Source organism: Miniopterus schreibersii (genome assembly GCF_964146895.1).
Source record: "Miniopterus schreibersii genome assembly, chromosome: X".
Taxonomy (NCBI): domain Eukaryota; kingdom Metazoa; phylum Chordata; class Mammalia; order Chiroptera; family Miniopteridae; genus Miniopterus; species Miniopterus schreibersii.
The window spans coordinates 33,760,543-33,785,297 of record NC_138104.1 but is presented as its reverse complement, the minus strand read 5'-3'; the positions used below and the strand labels follow the sequence as shown (position 1 = coordinate 33,785,297).

Here is a 24,755-nt window from a genome sequence, read left to right as displayed (position 1 = left end):
TACTTAATAATTTTATAACTGTAATTGTTTTAGATAAATTTTTAGCATTGACATTAACACTATCAAGGCCTTAACCTTCAGAATTAGTGTAATGATACTTTTATGTAAATCAAGACTTACTGACTTTCAAAAATGTCAGAGCAAGAATAATTTCTGATAATACAATGCCCTCCTCCTGCTGTCACTCACAGGATTGGTAGCAGCCCTAACCTTTTATTACATGCTGATATAGCTAAGTATTTCTGTCCAGCAATGCATATATCCTAGGGAGTACAACACTTACCTACTCTTCTAAATTAGGATTCAGTAAAGTTTTTCTGTAAAGGCTCATATAGTAAATAGTTTATGTTTTCCATCCTATCAACTCTCTATCACAACCACTTAAATCTGGCATTGTAGCATAAAAGCAGCCAAAAGCAATAAGAAAATGCATGGATTTAGTTATGTTCCAATTAAACATTATTAACCAAAAAAGGTAACGGGCTACATTTGGTCCTCAGGCTACAGTTTACTGACGCTTATCCTATACCCTTTTGGTTGTTCTCTTACCTCTTCTGATTAATGACTTATTAATTTATCTAAACAACACTTAGAAAGAGTTGATATGTTCTACATACTCAAACCAGTTGCAGAGTTAACTTGTATGTGCGCATACATTTAACTGTCAGCAGAAGTAGCAGAATCTAAATACTGATTTTGAGATTGAAGTGTCTGAGTTCTAATTTTATATTGGCCAATGGCTATCATGTATTTATAAAAAGTCCTAACCATTAATCAGTGTAAAATACAATGTTAAGAAATTTACCAAATTATTGTAGAATGTTGAGATCTAACTTATTTTATTACAAAAGACAAGATCAGTGAGAGGTATCATAGTTCCAAAAATGACAGTTTCATATATAACAAAAAATTATGAAAAGTTTGTTTGATCTCTGTTTACAGTACCTGCTGTCATGCCTGTACTGTGGTGGATATTATGAGATTCACACAGGGTGAGGGAGTATATCAAATATTCCATCTTCTGCACCAAGGAGTGGCGTAATATGTAGTGCTCTTGCAAAGATGTCTCTATAGAACCCGCAAAAGGACCCCAAGAAAAAGAGAGTGCACATTTGGGTACATAATATACTAAATAGCACCTTACAGGTGAGAGAAAACTTCAAATAGTACCAGCTAAATCAAAAAGTATTTGCTCTTGCCCTAGCAGGTTTGGCTCAGTGGTTAGAACGTTGGCCCTCGGACCGAAGGCTCCCCGGTTCGATTCCGGCCAAGGGCACATACCTTGGTTGCAGGCTCGGTCCCAGTGGGGGTGAGAGCAGGAGGCAACCAATCAATGCTTCTCTCTTTATTTCTCTCTCTTTTCCACTCTCTCTGAAAAGCCATGGAAAAAGTATCCTCAGGTAAGGATTATGAGAAAGAAGATACCTACTAAGAAGGGTTCCTAGTGGCTAACTGGGCTCAATGTTTTTAGAAAACGGAGCCTATCAGCCATTTTTGCACAGGGACCTCTTGCACAAACATGCACTTCAGGGAGAAGTGGGATCTGAACTGCCTGCCTCTGACTGAGCTGCCTGCCTGCACTGTGTTCCTGCCATCTGAGCCAGCCCTTATAACGGAGTTCCTGGAGTCCTATTTAAACCAATAGGGCTTAGGCTTTCCCCACCCAATCAGAGTTGCCAGCTCCAATCAACCAGCGTGGTTCTATTCTGACCAATCAAGACAATGAACCGAGTTGGTGTCCTCATTTGCATGAAAACATACCAATCAGTGATCAGGGGCGGGGACTTCTCTCCATATAAGCCAATTCCCCTCTGACTCTGAGGGCACACTTTACTTCGGAAGCCTAAAGACTGCATTTTCCTGGCTCGGCTGAAAAACCAAAGCTGTCGGCCAGAGTAGAGTGAGCAGACCAGCTGGGAGCAGAGCAGAGCTGTCTAGTCGAGGGGGTCCTGGTCCCAGGCCACCTGGCCCTCTGGCTGACTCATAGCAGTGCTGTTTTTACAGCCTTGCTGTATCGCAATCAAGTTGTTTTGCACTGAATAAAGTTTCCTTCTTTATTGCACCTTAAATTGGGGATTTCTGTTGTCGTTGAATTGGCACCAACAACCCTCAGTTGACACCATTCACAGTCCTCAATGCCAAAGCAAAAGAAGTAGTGACAAATAGGGGAGATAAATATGAAAAGAACACAGCACATCCCTCCGTGCTACAGCTAGACCGTGAGCATCAAGTGAGAGGGATTTGAGAGCAGTAAAGTATGAAGTATCAAAAACAAGAGTTTTGGTCTGCAATCTAAAGATGGCTGTGAGGGGCGCTATAGCTCTGTGGGTGAGTGCTGTCTGGCAGGTAGCTTTTGTCAGAAAAATCCCCTGGACCGCTGCCTTGAGTGAGCTGAGAGAACACCTTGCACAATTTGGCCATGTACGAAAGTGCACTGTACCTTTTGACAGAGACTGGCTTTCACAAAGGAATGGGCTGGATTCAGTTGTCTTCAAAACTTCAGAATGCACTACAACAGGACAGTCATGTTATTGATGGAGTAAAGCTCCATGTTCAAGCTCAGAAACCAAAAGTTTTGCAAGGGGATCAAAAATCTGATGAAGAGAAAGATTTTTGAGACTATTACTGCCTATTAAATAAAGGAACTAAACTGAAAAAAAAAAAAAAAAGGTTTCATCTTATATTGTAATACATTTTCTTTAAAACTCAAAATTTAGACAGTTGTTATCTGAAAGTAACTTAAAAAAACGGTGTGACTTTCCCAATTTGCCATCAACAAGCAAGAGAGAGAGATTGGACTGTCTGAAAATGCTGCTGCAAGAGGGATGATCCTGTTTCATAATTTTACCCCATCAAAGTTAGCCTGTTCAATAAAATAGTTTAAAATGCATGTTTCTTTTCCCAACAATTCAACTCCTGAATGTCTTTCCTCTAAGTTCTCTTCACTTACTCCACCATAAATGATATACAGTTTAGATATGTCATTATAAAATTTCAAAGGAAAGAGGGAGAGGAGTGGGGGGGAAGGAGGAAAGAAGGGGGAGAAAGGGAGGGAGAGAAAGAAAGGGAGAGAGAGGGGGAGACAGAGAGAAATTCACCTCCAAATGGACCTAATTTTTGACTTCCCATGAGCAACAATGGATGGTAGAAGAAAGCAGAGAAATTCTTTCAAAAATCTGAGGGAAGCCAGGCCAGCATATCTCAGGGCTTGAGTATGGACCTATGATCCAGGAGATTGAGGTTCAATTCCCAGTCAGGGCACATACCCGGGTTGCGGGCTCAATCCCCAGCAGGGGGGGTGCAGGAGGCAGCTGATCAATGACTCTCTCATCATTGATGTTTCTCTTTCTCGTCCTCTCCCTTCCTCTCTCTGAAATCCATAAAGACATTTAAAAAAAAAAATCTGAGAGAAGATTATTTTTCATCTTACAAAATTACACTCAAAATATTCATTAGAGTAAAATAATGTAAAAACTCAGAACAGTTACATATTACTACCTTCTTTTTAGTTGCAATTATTTATGTTTATAAAACTTTTCAAGTTATGAACGTGGAATCTAAAAAATATCCCAAGCTTTTTACATAAGCAAATTTCACGGTCACAGTATGTGCATTTTGAAGTATTTATAATTAATGGAAAGCTTAACACAGTAATATCTCAGACGAGAAAGTGGGCATTAATTCTGCAGGCAGTCAGCAATAAAAACACTAAATCTGAACAATCGGTTACTGACTATTTCCTTATATATTTTGGGTAAAAGATGGATACAACAAAATGTAAATGAAAGTGAATATAAAAATTATCTTCCCCAAATATAGCTCTACTTTATACAGGTCTTGAGGTTTATCTATGACATCAACAAAAATTAGTGCACTCAGAGAATTAGTCCTTTCCCCACTGTCAAAAAAAGAACATATATAATTTTAATTGGGGAAAAGTAAACTGCACTTACCCTTTGAGGCATCAGGGTGGGGCCTGGAGAGTATTACGCTAAGCGAAATAAGCCAGGCAGAGAAAGACAAATATCTCATGATCTTAATCATCTGTGGAATCTAATGAACAAAATAAACCGATGAACCAAATAGATCCAGAGACACAGAAGCATGGGGTGGGGGAGTGGGTGGGGAGAGATTAACATAAAAACTTATATGCATATATGCATAACCTATGGACACAGACAATAGTGTGGGGCAGGCCTGGGGGGGTGCAAGGTGGAGGGGATCAGTGGGGGGGAAAGGAAACATTTGTAGTACTTTCAACAATAGAGATAAGTTAAAACAAAAACAAAAAAAAACAAAACAAAACAAAAAAAAAGAAAAGGTAAACTGCAATTTCCAAGCCAAAAAAAACTGGACTCACATTCTACTACTTACATTTGTTCTCTTCACAGGTCAAATTTAAAATGTTTCTTTTTATTGGATAATTAAAAATAAACACTTTAAAAACCATAAATGCATTTTACTGCATCAATACTGTGGGGAAGTAACTTTGAATTTAGAAGTGTTCTCTAGTGCAAAATTAACCTAATTTTGGATGGGCCAACTGGCCTATCACTTAGATTTAAAAAATCAATAAGTAGATCTTTAATAGCAGCCATAGCTGTGTTATAGTTTGTCATAACAACAATGGCTTCAGCTGTAGGTAATCTTTGCTCATTATACTATATCAAAACTGAATCAGGTCTGATTTTATAACCATGGAAAATTTCTAGAATTTCATTAACCTTAGCCTCAAATGGAAGATCCATCATCTTAATAGGTCTTATTCTACCTAAACAACAATTTCATTTTGGATCAAGCATAAATCTCCCTTCAGGAAAACTTCCCATATATGCTTTCCAAAATCAAACTTACCACCTTCTGAGTGATCAAAATTCATCTAAAATCATCTGATGGGCTCCTAAACTCCAGAAGGTCTAAAATCATCAGGAATTCTAGTCCTCTTCAGGAGCTTCCCTGAGGTTTTCCTCCTGGAGCCATCTGAAGTCCTCATCAGAAGGACATTTAAAATCTTCCTCCCGAGGGCTCTGGAAGTCCTTTTCAGGAGGGTTCCTAAAGTCCTTCATCTGGTAGGGACCTGAAATCTTCTTCCAGTGGGTGCCTGAAATCTTCCTCTAGGGGGTGCCTGAAATGCTCCTGGGGTGGTCACATGAAGTCCTTCTCAGGAGAACACCAGAAATCCTTCACGGGAGAACACCTGAAGTCCTCCTCTAGAAGCCACCTGAAGTTCTGTTAGTAGGTTGCCTAACGTCTTCCTCCGTAAGATTGCTGAAGCCCTCCTTAGGTCATCACATCCATTCTCCACTAGAGAAGCCCCCTGAAGTCATCCTCAGGGGGTCATCTCCAATTCTCCTCAGATGGCTATCTGAACTGTCCCTTGGAAGTCACCTTCAGGCCTCCTATAGGAGGCCACCACTAGTCCTCTTCAGGGGTTCACCTAAAGGCCTCCTTGGGAGGCTACCTGAAATCCTCCTCAGGTGGCCACCTGCAGTAGTCCTCCCTAGACTTCCTGAAGTTCTCTTACGTAGGGTATCTGAAATCTTCCTCCCAAGGGCATCTGAAGTCCTCTTCAGGAGGCCTCCAGAAATGTCCCTCCCAGAGGCACCTGAAGCCTTCTGGAAAGCACCTATCAGACTGTTGGAAATTCCCCTGGGAATGCTTGAAATTGTCCAGTTGCCTCAAGTTTCCTTGCCGATGCCTAAAGTTTTCAGAAAAACCCACTGTGTATACTGGTGGATCATTTGAGTCAAATGAATGAGAAGGGTCATCTCTATTATATGACTGTGAATAGTCTTGAATTCTCTTACTGGACAGAAAGGAAAAATTTACACCAAACTCCTGCATTTGTGCCTCATATGTAGTAAGTCTTTTTTTAAAAAAAATTATTGATTTATTTTTTTAGAGAGAGAGGAAGGGAGAGAGAGAGAGAAACATCAATTTGTTGTTCTGATTATTTATGCATTCATTGGTTGATTCTTATATGTGCCCTGACCAGGGATCAAACCCACAACCTTGGAGTATCTGAAGGACATTCTAACCAACTGAGTAACACAGCCAGGGCCTCAGACATAAGTCTTAACATTACCTTTTCCCCCAAGAATCTTTGACAATTTAAACGTTCAGCTTCTGATTTGAATATCTCCAATGCTTCTCCCAGACCAACTCCTTTGTCATCATAAAGCAAGTAAATGTCATCCTCAGCAAGAGAAAAGTCTGCAAAGAACATTTGCACTTCAACTTTTGTTACATCAAATGGAAAATATATGTGCAGTTTCTGGCCTGAGTAGCCCTCTTGAGAATATTTTTGTGAAACATGCTCAAGCCTCTTATTCTATTGAGGCTGGTCTTTTCATAACATTCAGTGAATTTCAGCATTTGTTTTCTAGAAACGGGATCAACAAGAACTTGATGATATAAAACAGATATATGTAAACCCAGAGCGGTGTTATAGTCTTTTAGAGTCTTGAACATCACAAAAGCATATCTTGTTCTTTCATCTTTATATAAAAACCTAATCTGTTCATTACTCAGATCAGTATCTCTAAAAAATTCCTTAAATCTATTTTGTTAATACTTAGGGATAGATTTTTTAAGTGAACATAAAATCTGGGAGGGGAATAAGAACATGTTCTTCTGGGAGATTTTTGAATGAGATTGTTTTTGAAAATGTCTATCATTTATTCCTCTTGGGGGCGAATGTTCTTCAGTTCTTATAGGAATGTCACCCTCTTTAATTGCACCACCACCAAACTCCAACCACTGTTGTTCTGAGCCTTGCATTACTTCTACTCATCTGGAACTCATTACAATTCTATGACATTTAAGACCTTTTGAAGCAACAATACAAGAAGCAGATTTTACTATGTCATCACCATTATTTTGGCCATCATGTTTTAAGATAATCACTCCATCCACATAAAAACCAGAAAAGAAGACATGTACATCATCTTCATTTACTACATAGGGCAAACCTCATAGAAACCAGGAAGGATTCTCTGTCTTCAATGACGATGTCTTTCTTGGCCTTAAATCACTGTGTTCTGTACCATTAGTACGAAACCCAGCACTTTGTTTAATCTGAGAGCTATATCTAGAATTATTTTCTTTTTTAATAAACAAAATTAGCAGCCAATCCCTGATGCCCCAGATCTTGGCCGCTCTCTTTCTATGTGATCAGTTCTTTGCATTTCTATAGTCTGCATTTCTGCCTGACTGCTAACAAAGAGCTCTACAGATGAATCCTTGATAAACGCTCAACAACTTAGGACACGTCTTGCATCGTCATTTGTAGCAAATACCATAAAAGCCTCCCTGATTTGCCCTCCAGTTGTATGCACTCTTCCATCAGAAATAGTTCAAGCCCATGAAAAAGTGACAAATGTCCACAGGCCCCCAAATAAAAGGAAGCCCCAGTAAAGGGATGACTACAACCATGCTGAGCTCAAAACACAGTAGTAAGGACCTTCTTGTAATTTCTTGGAGACCAATTAGTTCTGTAAAAACAACTTAACACTGCTGCCAAGTCCGACATGCAAGACCCGGGGCGGGGGGCACTTGTCCTCGCAGCAGCCCCCACCCCACCCCGAGAAGAGCTAGAGAGAGTCCTGGGCAAGCCAAGAGGAAGATGACACCCATTCTCCCCTCCACTCCGGACAAATGGATGTCTCTCACAGACATTATAAGGGACTTGAAGGTGTTTCTACACCGGGGAGTGAACCAAGAGAAAAGAATGTGAGAATCTAGACACCATGAGATCTCATCCAGGAAAGCACTGCAGGCTTAGATTCCACTGATTCAGTATGGAAGAGGGAGACACAGTCCCGGAAGGGTTAATTATGAAAAGAAAATCACACAAAAAGGATAATATGCTTGAGACAAAGAAGATCATTGCTTAGAGCAATTTCTTGATAAGGCAAAATCCCAAAATACAGGAAAAATCAGAAATACCAATAGGTATTCCTGAAAGAAAAGTATATAAGAGAAAAAATTAAACAAGTCAAACTGTATGTCCATGAAAACAGAGTTTGCTATGATTACATGAACCATTAATTTCAGGGGCTTTTTTAGTTATTCTGTATACAAAGCACAGAAGACGTATGGTTACAAATTCTAAATGTAACCAGGGTTCTGAGGAGCCTCAATTTGTTCATTTTTGAGGCATAAACACAAAATGGGGGTGTTGTTTTTTTCCAGTGACTACTTCTGGGTAGCCTCTGGCTGTACCATATTGAACCTCCCTGTCCTCTTGGGTATCAGGTATCTTAATAAAATCTTGGGTAGATTCCATAATATTACATTCACTTTAAGCTGCTTAAATATTCTCTTTTTTATATTAACATTTCAATTCTGCTCATTTTAAAGCTTTATTCTCAAACTTGCCTCAAATAATTTTTTTTCTGCTAACCAATCTAAAACAAACTAGTCAGGTCTAAACTTCAAAGTGACTTGTAATGGCAGGGAGGTGATCTGTGCTTTATACAGGTGCTCTTTCTCAGAATCGTCTCACCTCCAGCCCTCAAATTCTACACTGCCAAATGCCTTTTAATTTACTATCAACAGGAAGGTGAGCAGGGCTGTCACCGTGGGCTGAGCAAAGAAAATACTTCCTATTTTTCGATATGGTTTCACAAAGCTGTGGGCGGTAAAGGGAAGCAAAACACTTGCCTGGACAATGATTATACTAACTGTGCAGGCACCACCGTATCAGCAGAGGCCTTAACATCAGACAGTCAGCTCTAACTAAAGAAAGGCAAAACATACGTTTCTACCACTGGCATGCAGTAGGAACCTCTGGGTTCTCTTTTGCAAACTCGGGGAGATGGGGGATCTCAAGTGGGGGTAGGACTATCTTCTCATAAACTATGCTATGTCTTCTTCTAGCTCTGCTGAAATTCCACATTCAAGAAGACCTCCCACTGGGAGACCTTTCAGATAAATAAGCTATCACCTGGTTTTATATGGAAGCAAATCTACAAATTTCAGAGGACATAGGGCAAGGAGCTTTGTTTTCCCCAAAGCAAAGAAGGGGAACTGAAAAGAACCAAAGGACCATAATCCTAGGTTCACAGAAGATTCTTCCAAAAACTGGCATTTTATTTTATTCTGTTAGTGACATTATATTTTATTCCCAAATTAAACCTGGGAGTTCTGAATTCCAACAGACTTCCAAAGGGGTTGCAAGATGCTAAAGGACATTTCCTGCAGGCATTTCCAATCTTCGTGAGTGGATCCCTTGCATTGCCACCCTCATTTGACTTCCAAAAAGTGGAAGGCACTCCCCCCCCCCCCCCCCGTAGGGCTAGAGGTGGGGCAGGTTGGTGACTGGAGTGTGTAAGAGACTTATGGACAGCTCAGTGAGCCCTGCAGCAATGTACTCGTCCTAAACTGTATTTGTAGATGGTTCCTCTCTAACCGGACTTTGAACTGAGAATGAGAGATATTTAATGCATTTTTGGCTCAATTTCACCCATAGTCACAAAATATAACTCAATATCATTTTGCCATTATTAGTGATTTGCAAAAGTAAAAATACAGAAGTCAGAAACTAGTAAGTAGGAGGGAAAGGGGAAAGAGGAAGGTCGATAACAAATTTAATCTTTCAAAATATAGAGTCTAGAAATAGATATATAAGTGTACTATATTAAGCTATAAAGGCTACAATAAATGAAATAATATTAATGATTTAATTTTCTTGGGTAAGGAAGTTTTGAAGAAATGTAAAGATATGTTGTTGAAATCCTCACCCATCATAACAAGAATCAAATGGGTGATGTTTAAAATGATGAACTTGGTAATATTGATTTTATCATATTTTTTTAGACTTATGCAATAAGGCACCAGAAAAGCTAAAACTGGAAACATTTAAAGGTGGCTCTTTTTCCCTTCAGAAATGGGACGAGTGTTGCGGGGGAATGAGACAGTATTATTGCTTTTTATTATGCTCCCTTTTGTATTAATTATTTCTATAAGCTATACGTGTGAACATTTTTAAATTTAAATTACAAGACAATGTTTATCTAGGCAATGAAAAGTGGTGAATCAGAGAGACTATCATGAGGAACTATATATTGGCATTACTCTTTAGAATTATTTTTTTGTTGTTATAAACTTTTTTATTATTGATTTTGTGTGTGTGAGAGAGAGAAACATCGATTTGTTATTCCACTTCTTCATGCTTCATTGGTTGCTTCTTGTATGTACCCTGACCCCCTTCCATCCTGGAATCACCACACTGCTGTCCCTGCCCATGAGTTTTTTTGTAATTTATCCAAAACTTTCAAGATTTTGCTCTTTGGAACAATTTCTCATGTAAAAAACTCCTAAATGATGATGGTAGAGCAAAAGTATATGCACCACGGTGACATTTATAATAGCAAAACTTAAATAAACTCTAAACAAAACTAATCAGTGCAGAAATTGTATTGGTAATTGGGAGGCATTGGCTTCATTCCTTGTGTGAGATCAACCAAGTGCTCCTCTGATTTGAATTTCTGTGTAAAAACTATTAGGCAAAGCAATTGGTGTCTCTTTGTTTGATAATCTTTGTGTTTGAGGACCTTAGGATTAGACTGGTTCTCTCTGAGAATTTCTCCCAAGTTAGACTTTAATAGAAAACAAAATTATTTTCAGTTAGTCCCTTAGATATAACCTCGTGAATATACAAATGGGACGAAGATGGAGCTACAATAAATTAGCTGGACTCATATCCGATTTCAGTCTTACTTGATTTGATAGAAATAACTGAGAGTAAGCATTCAGGTGGTAGTCCACAAAAATAAACTTTAAAATAACTTTGTAGAACATGTTACATTTACATTTTTGCTATTATACAGAAAAAAACTATATTAATTTGCAAGGTCAGAGAGTAATTGGAGTGATTAATAAAAATGTCTTCTTTCTAAATTTGTCCATATTTTAATGTTTTTAAATACATAACATGATATTCAGAAGCTTAACAAGTGTTATATAGATCAAACCTTCTATAGATATTTACAAAAACTAATAGTAACACAGAAGAACACATATTTTTTTAATTTAGCACAGTTCCTATTAACATTTCTAAAGTGTTACTTTAATAATTTCTTTTAGTTGTAAATAAATAAAAACACTAATACTCATATTGTGTCATAATTTTGGAGGAGTGATTTTCAAATAAAGAGTCATAAAATTTTTCTATGAGATCAATTTAGTAGTCCCAACCAGAGAGTTTTTGTTTGTTTGTTTGTTTTTTAATATATCTTTATTGATTTCAGAGAGAGGAGAGGAGAGGGAGAGAGAAAGATAGAAACATCAATGATGAGAGAGTCATTGATCGAGCCCGCAACCCGGGCCTGTGCCCTGACCGGGAATCGAACCCCGATAGCCTGGATCCTAGGTCGACGCTCAACCGCTGAGCCACGCCCGGCCGGGCCAGAGAGTTTTTTAAAAATGAAAATGAATGGAATAGAATAGGATAAAAATATTACAGTTCATTTTCAAGTTTCATGAAACTTTACTCCAGTTAGATATATAAAGAAACACATGTATCTTATGGTTCATAGTCTGAACTCTATCCCTTGCTGTAGATTCCAGTCAAAACAGTTGAAGAAATCTCCTTATTTAGGAAACAACAGGCCTTTACATTTTATGGAAGATCTGGGTCTGTGTGTGTGCATGTGTGTGCACATATATATATACCCATTATTTTATGGTAGTATTTTATATATATATATATATATATATATACACACACACACACACATATACATATACATATATATATAAATTTATATATATATATATATATATAAAATCTTTGTTTTAAGAAAAATGTCTCATACGCTGCAAATAGTCAAATCATCTCTAGTCTATATAAAAACCTATAATTTCTTTCTAGAGAATTACTTTCGATATTTGTTTTTAAATGCATGGCAGATGCCTTGCTGCTGGTTGCTCAGTGCCTGCTAATGCACCATGTGGTGATTATTATAGTACATGCTGAGCAACCAGTCAGCTGCAGAACTCTGGCAGAGAAATGGGTACCTCATGAATAAACATTTGCTTAAAGATCACATTATGTGTGACCACTTTTTGCAGCTGCTATGGCTAGTTCTTTCTTATAAATTGAAACAAAACCAATGTGAAAAGTGCAAGGTCATTTGTGTTTAGAGATGCTAAACTCTGTAGCTATGGAACATGCCTGTATGATGGTGTTGTCAGAACACCCTGAGATGGGAATGATATTACATTCCTCTGAAGTTTTTGGCTGCCTATCATCTTTTCTAGGTCAAATCTTCAGGCAACTAATGCAAAGGATTGCAAAGTAAAGGAGTAAATGAAAAGAAAGAAGTGAATGGTAAAGTTATGACTGTCCTAAAACACTTCTGCTCTTGAAGAAGCTTCTGAAGGTTAAATTTCACTGGTAAGAAAACTGCTTTGGATTATATTGATTTTGAGTGACTTTCGGCAAGGTAAAGCCTATAGATGCTCGGTGGTAGGAGAAAGTAAAATGTAGGACAGCCCAAGAAATAAGTACATTTATATTCATGAAAAACTTCATTCTTTTCCTTTACATAATGATGAGAATTTTGAATATCTTTTCAATAACAAATGAACTAGCATTATGGCCATGAGGAAGTAGTACAGAAATGGCTTATAATTTTACATGCAGTTTCTCAATATAATTTCTAGGTCTTTTGAATTTTAGCTTTTATTGGTGATTATTATTTTTTCTTTTTTAATTGAATTTATTGGGGTGACATTGGTTAATAAAATTATATAGGTTTCAGGTGTTCTTTAACCTGGTGCTCACATTCTTAATCTTTCTCTTCTTTCCTTTTTTTTTTTTTTCCATTTTATTGAAATTGTGGAGAAAATATTATCATTTTAGTTCATTTTTTCCTCTGCATTATACATGTACTCACATTGCATCTTCTTATACTCCAGTAATAATAAATATCAATTTTCTGGAAATATTTCCCATCCAATGATTTCACCTGAAGGATCAGAAGCTGAAAAGGAAGTAAAGAAACAAGCATATATATTTTTTAAATAAAGCACTGTTTACAAAAAATATATAAAATAACTAGGAATAAACTTAATATAGAATGTGAAGGACCTATGCACTGAAATCCATAAAGATTATTAAAAGAGATTGAAAAATACAAGAAGAAATCAAAAGATATTCCATACTCGTGTTTTGGAAGAATCAACATAATTAAAGTGACCATACTACCCAAAGCAATATACAGACTTCATAGAATTACAACTCAACTGTAATTAAATAATTGACTCATCTGGAGACACACACTAAAGATTGGTTTCCCTGAGCTCTGGGTCTTCACAGTTGTATTAGACAGCTGGGGAAAGAAACTAAGACACATGATGAGAGAGTTAGAGATGACGGGGCGGGGGGGGGGGGGTAACAGCCCCTTGGAACTCAACCCACAAGCAGCACAATTTCCACTAGCTATAAATTTGTTCAGACTCTGCAGATCTCAAAATAAAATTAACATGAGAAATCATGCCTCCAAGGCTGGAAACTCCCAACTCCCAACCCCCATTAATACTCCTGGGGATATACAATTAATAGGAAGCCCTTACTTGCAAGTACTTACAGAAATGGGAAGATTAAACTGGAAGTGATATCAACTTTAGATGGCCAAAATGAAACTCTTTTGATGCCTAAATTAATTTTTTGCACAGAAAATTAGAAAAGTCAGCTCTAAAATTAAACTGAACGAATGGGAAGCTTTTCTTGACTGGAAACTAGAAGCTTCTAGGAGTAGCTTGAATAATTTTAAAGGAACCTCTACAAGAGGAAACTAATCTTGAGACTGACAGAATGTTTGCTAACCATCTTGTATGAACTTTCATAAAAACCTCAGAAACAACTTCACAGGGTACCTGCTCTACTCAGAACAGCCCCATACAGCCCAGAGGCTTGCAGAGATGCCTTGAGCTCTCAGCTTGTTACCTATCTATCTCTCCATAGGTGGGGAACCGGTCCACAGTGCCTGTAGAGACCTTTTTTGGGGTGCATACTTGCCAACTGGGAAAAATTTGATCCTGAGTCCCTCAAGAAAAAAGATTAAATTTCTTTTGCAACATGGCCTGACCCCAGTATAGATTGGGTGATGGAGAGGTTTGGCTAGCCAGTGGCACCATTAATTTTAATGCTGTATAGCACCTAGACCTGTTTTACCTTTCCCAAGGGAAATGGATAGAGGTTCCATATATCCAAGCCTTTGTGGATCTCAGAAATGACCCTAAGTTATGTACTGTCTGTAAACTACAAAAGTATACCCAGATGGAAAAAAATATTTCAAAATGGATGAGTGAATTTGTCAGTCCTTTACAAACATTTGGGTGGAAGCCCTGTTGCCGAGGTATTAAAAAAGGCTGTCCTTGTTTTATATATGACGTTTTCACAGCGCCAGAGGTGTGGCTCCAGAAACAATTCACAGTCCACCAAATCCTTTTACCTTTGCAAAATCTCAAAAAGGCTCTATTTTAAAAAGGCTTATAGGTCATTGGCTTTAAGAAACCCAAATCCTTCTAGGACCTTTTGAAATGTAAATACCTGGTCCTCTTCAAGAACTCTTATCTGGGCCATCGTTTTAAAATTCAAATTTTGGGAGATGATTCTTATCAGAGGGGAAAAACCTTAGCCATCTGAGTAGATCAATTTAACTTATTTCTGCTCTTCCTTTCTAAATTAGTAAATTTTGATAAAAATTATTGAATATCTAGATACGAAAACCTTGATTGATAGACACTTACTTTTGGCATTTTATTACAGAGAAGCTATAAAATAGATTTAGAGCTGCTAATGAATGCCTTATACTTTATCAGAAGTAAGTTTCTTGAAAGTGAGTGTATGTTTGCCAATAGAAGAGCCTGTGTCTCTAAAGGATAAGAAATGTGTTCACAAAAGTATCAATCTAAGGAATGCTGGTTGTAATTTGGAAATTTCCTTATAATTGGAAATAGAGATTTCAGAGAGTAAAAAATTCTAATTAAGTTGGAAAGAAATTGTGTGGTTTTGATAAGAGAAGGTAGAAAGTATGCAGATACATTTTTAAAGAGGTAAACTAAAAGGAACTAGAAAGGTTTTCGAAGGTGTGTAAAAGTTGTAGAAGGCTTGCGAAAGTTGTAGAACGTTTGTAAAAAGAAAATCTCCAGTCAGTTTCCAGTTCCCCTTCCCCCCAACTGATCCTTCTCCAGTGACATTCTTCAATGATTTCTATGGGACCTGAAGTTGTGTTCATTACTCTCTCTGTCTCCCTCATCAGTGCAGAGAAACATACCTTTCAGCAGTGGAGTAAATCCTTCATGGAAACATGCCTCATCAATGCTGAGATGGAGAGTAAACCTGCATTCTGGACCTGCCCACACTATGGTCCCCAGGTGACACCTGGGTGATGGGATCCAGTGACTCAGGTTCTGATCACCTCTGATATCCAAAGGGACCCCTCCCCTCCTTCGTTTTGCTGGTTTGGAGTTGAATCCTTTGTCTGAGCAGAATAAATCCATCCTCAGGGCATCTGGCCATGAGCATTGGTAAGGCTATCCCCAGGACATGAGGTAAACACATTCACAAAACAAAACATACTTTTCTTTGTATCCCTTTCTCTATTAAGTATACTATACCTTCCAGTCCTGATTTTGACAACTTTATTCTTGTCATTTTATCTCTGTCACTGGGTTTCTTTGACTTCCACTTAAACAACTCTTTGGGATGTTACATATGCAATTTCTTGGATTGGAGCTAAAACTTTCTTTGTTGCCACCATTCATTGGTGGTCTTTAAAGCTTTCATTGAGAATCTCAGTAAGCCTTCTTGCCCGGTAATTAGGACCTTTCCCCTCTTTCTCCAATCTCCTTGAAAGCTGTCAAGGGCAAATGAAAAATCTTGTGTCTTCTCTACAAAAATTTGTAATTTGAATTATGTCTATGGTCTTTTATGTGATATGTGTCCATCTGTGTATTATATGCGGTGCTTCTTCTACCTCCAGATGGCATAACTAAGGTGTAATATATTTTACTGGCTTAAAGAAATTAAATGCTTATATACACTAAGCAGGATCGCATCACCTGGACAAAATATTTAAAACTGGTTTAAGTTGATTGATGCGTTTTAGAGTTATTACCACAAAATATATTTGTTTTACCTAGGGATACCAGATTTTCTCCTTACAGGGTTCTTTGTCTTCTGGAGTCCAATGAAATTCATGGACAATGGAAGAGCAAGAGAAAGAGTACAAAGGTTTATTGTGTAAAGAAAGCAAAGCTCTCAGAGTGCCACAGGGATCCCCAAAAGGGTTGCAGCTGAAGCTCACCAATCTAGGGGATTGTATCCTCACTACTCAGATTCTATTGGCTAATTCAAAAAATTTTGCCTTAGCAACATCCAATCCCTTTGAATTCTGAGTTTCCCCCTCTTCTGTCCTTCTGCCCAGGTTTATTCATGGGGCAAGCTGATTTTTCCTTTGTTTAACCGGCAGCTGGGTGGATCCACGTACTTGTCATACTTGTCCCTGACTCATGTCCTATTTGCGCAGGGCTATCTTGTTTGTACAGGACTTCATCTCTCTGAGGGCTTCCCTCTTCCTCTTAGTTCCCTTTAATCTTATGCCTGCCTATGTGAATCTAGCTCCTCACTAGGTTTAAAAAAAAGTTTGTATTATGATCTTTTGGTTAAGTATGTTTTACAACTTTTTAAGTGACTTTTCTTAAGCCTAAAAATAACTTTGAGGCCACTGGAATCCCTCAAGGATTTCTTCTCTCTCCTTATAAAAGAGAAGTTTTAATTTAATTAGGCATATTTGATATGCTTAAAATTACACGGGAAGTTTTGCCAAATGAAAAATAATAGCTATGTTCTATTTGTGTACATATATTTTTATTAAAGTGGATGCTCTAGAGAGTATATGAATATCTCCAAGAGTCTACAAAGTTCTGATATACTTCCATCTGTAATTCTAACTGTTATCTTGGATCCTTCTGTCTTACAGAAAGCAGAGTTATTTATCAATTGCCGATCAATAACCATGCCATTTTAATTTTTGTCATTTAAAGACAGTCATTGTTTTACTCTGATGCATTTGCAAATATGTTACATATTTAGAAAGATCCATGAAAAATACTCTGACTTACTCTAAATTTCAGGTTTCTAAGCAGGTCATATCTTTGAACTAGATGAAGATTTATAGAACTCTAAGGAATAACTGGGTTCATGGAAATACTGGCAAATAATCAGGATAAACAAATATTGATTATATGGGACTGAATGAACTGAGAATAAATATTATTATTATTACTTTGTTCAAAATATTATTGATTTTTAAATCTTTTTGTTTTCCAGATATAAGGAAACTTGTGTGTTTTTCCCCTGGAGCAATTTGGTCAATTATACCCTCATAAGCAATATTGAAGCATTTATATTTTTCGCCTTACCTATTCTCTCCAGAATTTGGCAACTCTTAATGAGTGAGTACTATTATTTTCATGGCAATATGTCTTTTTGCATGGATCCAATAAGAATCTGTTATCTTTACAATAGGACACAATTGGAAACTAGTTTTGTTAATCAAGACTTTGACTAAAATGTTATGATTGAGACATTCCTAGACTCTGCATGCCAGCAAAAAGCTTTAAGAAATTAAGATTGACTTTGAAAGCTGATATAAGCCCCTTGGAGAAATGGCTTGGTAGTTTGTTTATTCACATGGCTCACGGAAGTCTTTCCAGGTAAGGAACAAATATTGCTTTCCTGGGAGATGGCAAAGAAAGAACCTCAAGACATTTTTGGGAACCTCAAGAACTTGAAGGATTTACCCAAAACTGTAAGGTATTGCAGGAAAAGCTTGATGGCAACCATGTGACGTTGCTTCTTCACCCTGAGTGGCTAATCTAATCAAAGTTCCATTCAGAGATTCCTTATGAGATTCTAGCAAAGCAGATTTAGAAGATTCTAATGATTAATTGCTACTGTTGTGTACATGCAATTAATTAGGCCAAATTGAAACTGTATTTGATACAGTGAATAAATTGGTTCTAATTTGGCTTTTGTATAAAAATGAGGGTGATTTTAGGAGGAAAATTGTGTTTCAATATAATCTATAATACACAGTTGCAGATATTAAATTCTAATTCAGTTAATTGATTTCAAAATTTTATTTGTCACCCATAAACTGAATCTTGAATGTTTTTTTAGTTTTCTTAAATATTTGGCTACAACCCACCAAACTAATATTTCATTTCTATCCCATCCTTTGACTTGGAATTATTCACAACTAGAACTTTTTTTCCCCTGAGCTTTACAATTGCAAATTACAGCCAAAGGACTTGATATAAGCTTGGGAAATTGCCATAATAGCTCACACTTAAAAAATCTTAGTGACTGATGCTGTGTAAATCATGCAGAATTTACCTGAGCACCTGATGACATCACCAGAGATATTCAAACAGTAGATAAAGAGGATTGATCACATTGTCTCTGCTTGCTTTCATTCCAACAAATGAAACTTTTAACCATACATTTAAAAATCTTCTAGACTGACAGCTTTATAGAATCAGAAACTGGTTTATAATTTGCTCAGATCATTAACCTTTATTTTTTCCTTCTGTTTTCGTAAGTATAGAATAAATACATGCCCAGTAAAGTCTGGGTGACATAGGAAAGGTATTTGTCTGTCAGTCACATCTGGGAAGAGGTCATTGGCCAGAGTAGGTGTAGCCACTGCAATCTTGGGAAGATTTCAGATATTTAATCTCCTAAACAAAGAAGTTGGCTCTCTTGCACTCTTGGCTCCTAGCACAGTCTCTTGATCATGTGGACCCCACCCAATGGACTAATAGACTGAAACTAGCATAATGCTGTACCAGACCCAATTCCACCATGGAAAGAAACTTTGGATACTGGCTTTGCTTCTAGCTCTACTTAATCCCCAGATACACATCTTCCAGGACTGGATTAAGAGAAATGGGACTTTAGAACCCCAGAGGTATAATTCCAGGCAAATAAAAATCACTCATCCTTTGGTGTGAGTCTCAGAAAATTCTTTTTCTCAAGTTATCGTAAAGACACACACCCCAAGCACCCAGTGGGAAAGAGGACACCTCACTTTCACCACCAACAATACCATATAAATATTGATCCAAAAGTCTTGACCAAATACTAGCAAACTGAATTTGACAGCACATTAAAGGGAATATACACCAAGACAAAATGAGATTCCTTTCTAGAATGCAATAATAGTTTAACATGCAGAATTCAATCATTGTAATACACCATATTAACACAATGAAGAGAAAAAAAGAATACACTATAATCTCAATTGATTTAGAAATCTATTGACAAAATTTAACACCATATGATGAGAAAAACACTAAAGTAGGACTAGGAGGAAATGACCTCATTATAATACAGGTCATATATGAAGAATTCACAACTAGTTTTATACCCAATGGTAAAGAAGTGAAAATTTTTCCGCTAAGGTGATGGACAAGACAAGGATATTCACTTTCATCACTTCTATTCAATATCGTTTTAAAAGTTACAGCTATCATATAAAGAAAAGAGGCATCCAAATTGGAAAGGAATATTAAAAATTACATCTGTTCATGAACTACATGATCTGATATGTAAAAAACTAAAGATTCTACACACAAAAAAACACATGTACAAAAAAATAAAACTTTTAGAACAAATAAGCAAATGAAGTAAATTTCCAGGATGTAAAATCAACAAACAAAATTCTTTTGCTTTTCTATACACTAACAATGAACCATCTGAAAAGGAAATAAAGCATACAGTTCCATTTACAGTAGTAAGAAAAAGGATTAAATACTTACAAATAAACTTACCCAAGAAAGAAAAAGACTTATACACTGAAATCTACAAAATGTTGCAGAAAAAGCTTAAGAAGACAAACACATAAAAAATCCACAATTCATGCCCAGCCGGGCGTGGCTCAGCGGTTGAGCATCGACCTGGGATCCAGGCGATCAGGGACCGATTCCCGGTCAGGGCACAGGCCCGGGTTGCGGGCTCGATCAATGACTCTCTCATCATTGATGTTTCTATCTCTCTCTCTCCCTCTCCTTTCCTCTCTCTGAAATCAATAAAGATATAAAAAAAAAACAAAAAAACTAAAAAAAAAAAAAAATCCACAATTCATGGATTGGAAGATGTAATATTTTTAAGATGTCAGTTCTATTCAAAGTGATCTACAAATTCAATGCATTCTCTATCAAAATCTTGGCAATTTTTTTTTTCAGAAATAGAAAATTCTAGTATAAAATTTCAATGGGATCTCAACAGACCCCCAAATAGCCAAAACAATCTTGAAAAAGAGCAGTTCAATTTATAACACTTGCTGTTTTCAAAATTTACTACAAAGCTATAGCAATCCAAACAGTGTGGTACTGGCATGAAAGCAAAATGAACAGAATGAGGACCCAGAAATAAATATTCACATATATAGTCATATTTGATAAAGGTACCAAAACCATTCAATGGGAAAGGACAGTCTTTTCAATAATTGGAATTGGGAAAATTGTATATTCATATGCTAAATAATGAAGTTAAATTAAGTCCATACATCCCATACAAAAATCACCTCAAAATAGATTGAAGACTCAAACTTAAGTACTAAAATTATAAAACTCTTAGAATAAAACATATGGGAAATAATAAGTTGGGCCTGATTAAAATTTAAAACAGCTCAATTAAAGATACTCAAAAGAATGAGAAGATAAGGCACAGACAGGGGTAAAATATTTGCAAATTAAATATCTGATAAAGAACTGTTATCTAAAATATAAAAAGAACTCATAACTCATCAATTTGAAAACAATCTGATTTGAAAGTGTGCAAAAGACATGAACAGATACCTCACCAAAGATGATATGCAAATAGCAAATAAGCATATGAAAAGATGTTCAATATTATATGTCATTAAGGAATTGTAAATTAAAACAGCGAATACTGCTACACCTAGTAGAATGGTCACAATCCAAAATTCTGACACCAATACTGGCAAGGATATGAAACAACAAGATCTTATTCGTTGCTTGGGGGAACACAAAACGGTTCCACTAATTTTTAAGACAGTTTTGCATTTTCTTAAAAAACTTAACATATTTTACCATACCATATGAATCAACAATCACACTCCTTGGTATTTACCTAGAGGAACTGAAAACTTACGACAACACAAAACCTGCATGCCAATATTTATAACAGTTTTGTTCATAATTGCCAAAACTTGGGATCAACCAACATGTCTTTCAGTAGGTTAATAAATAAGCTGCAGTACATCTAGACAATGGACTCTTATTCAACACTAAAAAGAAATTAGCTATTATGGAATGAAAATATGTGGAGGAACCTTAAATGCATATTACTAAATGAAAGAAGCCAACATGCAAAGGCTACATACTGTTTGATTCCAACTATATGACATTCTGGAAGAGGCAAAACTAGAAAAAATATCAATGGTTGCCAGGGGTTGAGGGTAGGAAAAGGTGAACAGACAGAGTACAAAGGATTTTAGGGCTGAGAAACTGTTTTGTGTGATAGTACAATGGAAGATTGATCTCATCATAAAACTTTGTCAAAAAACATAGAATGATAAAGAAGATGTGGTGCATATATATAATGCCATATATATACCACTCAGTCATAAAAGATGAAATACTGCCATTTGCAACAACATGGACTGACCTTGATAATATCATGCTAATCAAAATAAGTCAAACAATAAATGTCAAGGACCATATGATTTCACTCATATGTGGGATATAAAACTGAAAACAACAAATGAACAAACAAGAAAAACAAACAAACAAAAACTCATAGACACAGACAACAGTATTGTGGTTACCAGAGGGAAGGGGGTTCATGGGAAGTAAATGGTAAAGGGGGTCAAATATATGGTGACGGAGATGATTTGACTTTGGGTGGTGGGCACACAATGCAATATACAGATCTTGTATCATAGAATTGTACACTTGAAACCTATATAATCTTATTAACTAGCATGACCCCAATAAATTTAATTTCAAAATAAATAATTTGTACACCAAAGTTGAACACTAATATAAACTTTGAGTGATGGTTAGTTATGTGTCAGTGTCAGCTCATTGATTATAACAAATGTACCACTGTGGTGGGGAATAGCAATAATGAGGGACATTTTGCATGTTTGGCGACAGGTGATATATGACAACTTTCTGAGTATTCTACTGAAAGGTTACTGTGAACCCTAAACTGCTATAAAAATAAAGCTTATCAATTAATAAAAAGGTCAGTATACCAGGAATACATTTGTAAGAAAGAGTGGCTGCACAGAAAAAAAGAAAAAAAAGTGAGACAAAATATCTAGAAGATACAAACTATCTCAAATATACAAAAAGTTCTCTTGTTATGAGGAGAAGGCACAAAATAATAGAAGAAAATGGATAAAGTCTATTAATTTTCCTGCCCAGTAGTTGTTAGATCAATATTTTCTCTCTCTTAAAATACAAGATAGCTGAATTTCTGTGTACTACTATGGACTAGTAATGTTCCAGCCTGAAATTGTGAGTGAGTAGCTCTGGATAGACAGCTTATGTTAGTTGCCCCAAATTTCATTCTGAATTTAGGCTTAAGAAGAAAGGATTTATTAAGTGGATTAATATCCATTTTTTTCTCCTATTTTAGGAGGCCAGTGACCAGATCTTATTTCTTGTATAAGTTGTAGTAGGATATCAATACCTGAGCAGAGACCATCAGTGGGATTTCTAGGGAGAAGTAATTTTATTTGTATAATAATTGGTGTACTTATTTCAAAATTAAGCAGTTCTCTTGATTTATTCTGCTTTATTCTGTAAAGATGCAAGAGCTTTTGAGAATGACCGGCTTTGGCAGTTTTTATGCATTCATAAACTTTTAAAAGTAGTTTTTGGCACTAAAAATAAAATACATTTACACACAGAGAGGCACACATACATACCCAAGCATATGAAGACATGCATACATACATACATACATGCATATGTACATACATATGTTTTTGTAGTTCTGTGTATGTAACACACAAACTGAAACATTAAAAAAAAGTATACAAGTATTTTAAAACCTGGAAATTTTAAAAATGGTCAGTTAACAGCCCTATGTTCAGAGCAGCGCAATTTACAGTAGCTAAGATCTGGAAACAGCCCAAGTGCCCATCAGTAGCTGAGTGGATAAAAAAGCTCATGGTGGGACATTTACACTGTGGAATACTATGCAGCTGTAAAGAAGGATCTCTTACCCTTTGGGACAGCATGGAGGGACCTGGAGAGTATTATGCTAAGTGAAATAAGCCAGGCAGAGAAAGACAAGTGCCACATGACCTCACTTATATGTGGAATGTAATAAAATAAACCGATGAACAAAGTGGATCCAGAGACATAGAAGCATGGAACAGACTGAGGGGTCTCAGAGCGAAGGTGGGGAGGGTGGGTGGGTGGGGAGAGATTAATCAAAGAACTTCTATGTTTATAAGCATAACCCATAGACACAGACATTGGTATGGGGAAGGCCTGAGGGTGGGGTGGATGAGGGGTGGAGGGGATCAATCGGGGTTTAAAAAAAAAAGAATTGTTTCTTAAAAAAAAATGTAATCAGTTCTATAACTAAACTTGAAATATTGATTCTAATCTCACTCTCATATGTCATTTACAGCTATTTTTTAACAGCTAAATTTTATTTATAATTCTTTATTGATTTTGATTTTCCTGTTTCTTCTTATTTTGTTGTGAGCTTAGGTCTGGATTTCAGAATAGCAGTTGCTACTTAATGGAATGAGTAAAAAATAAGATCAATCCAAATGCTAACTTTTATGGCTCTTCCAGCTAAAACAGGTTTTCCTTTTAATTACCCTCTAGATCAGGTCTGTACAGCAAGTTTTAAGCTCGAATAAGATACATCCATCACTTTCTATCAGATGTAAATCTAAGCTGTCTCTATCTTTTCCTTCATGTCCGTAAACAAGATGTAAGGGTAGGGAGTGGATGGAGTACAGGCCCCTGCTTCAACAGACGTGCCCCAAACTCTCCTAAGAAAAACTACAAAATAATTTTACATTGAGTTGGTTTTCTAAAAGGCCAGATTATAACTGGATAATCCAATAAGTAGTTTAATCACATGCACCAACACAGGTACCCCCAAAATTAGAGTAAAAGCTTTTGGGGGAAAATGATGTTAATTTTTAAAAAAAGAATCAAAGTAGTCATCATGGAGGAAAAAACAAAACAAAACTTTGTTAAACTTCATTATACTTACTTTATAGTTTAGTGATACTTAAAAAAAAAAAGTTAATGTGTGCATTAAATAAATGTTGAATGATTATGGGCTGATGTTTTCTATTGCTTTAACTTAAGTAATATGATATACAAAAGTGGCCCATAAATTATATTCTAAATTTTACCACAAATATGTTCTTTCTTCATAATATCCCAATCCATATTTCATTTTTGAGTTTCACCAATTTTTCAAGGAACTCTTATGACATCCCACATATTACCCTAATATCTACTTTGGGATTTTTTTTACCCCACAATTCTATCAGTGCTGTATGATATATTCTATAATACAATACAAACTTGGGACAACATACCTCTGCTCTGATATTTTATTCAGATAACTGTTCTTCTTCAAAGCACATCAAAACACAGTTTCTGAATGCACTTGAGAATCTGAAAATGAATGGACAAGCCCGGCTGGTGTGGCTCAGCGGTTGAGCGTC

At 36.5% G+C, this 24,755-nt stretch overlaps 3 pseudogenes across 3 annotated transcripts in view; all 3 read right to left on the bottom strand.

The window, feature by feature from the left end:
• The window catches only part of LOC308550923 (ubiquitin-ribosomal protein eS31 fusion protein pseudogene), a 1,162,334-nt pseudogene that overhangs the window by 673,416 nt on the left and 464,163 nt on the right, over positions 1–24,755 (bottom strand). The gene's annotated exons all lie outside the window — the stretch shown is intronic.
• LOC308551642 (RNA-binding protein 12B pseudogene) lies at positions 4,509–5,145 on the bottom strand (annotated as a pseudogene). The gene has a single exon. The product of its transcript is annotated as an RNA-binding protein 12B pseudogene (transcript).
• LOC308551641 (RNA-binding protein 12B-like) lies at positions 5,999–7,434 on the bottom strand (annotated as a pseudogene). The gene has a single exon. The product of its transcript is annotated as an RNA-binding protein 12B-like (transcript).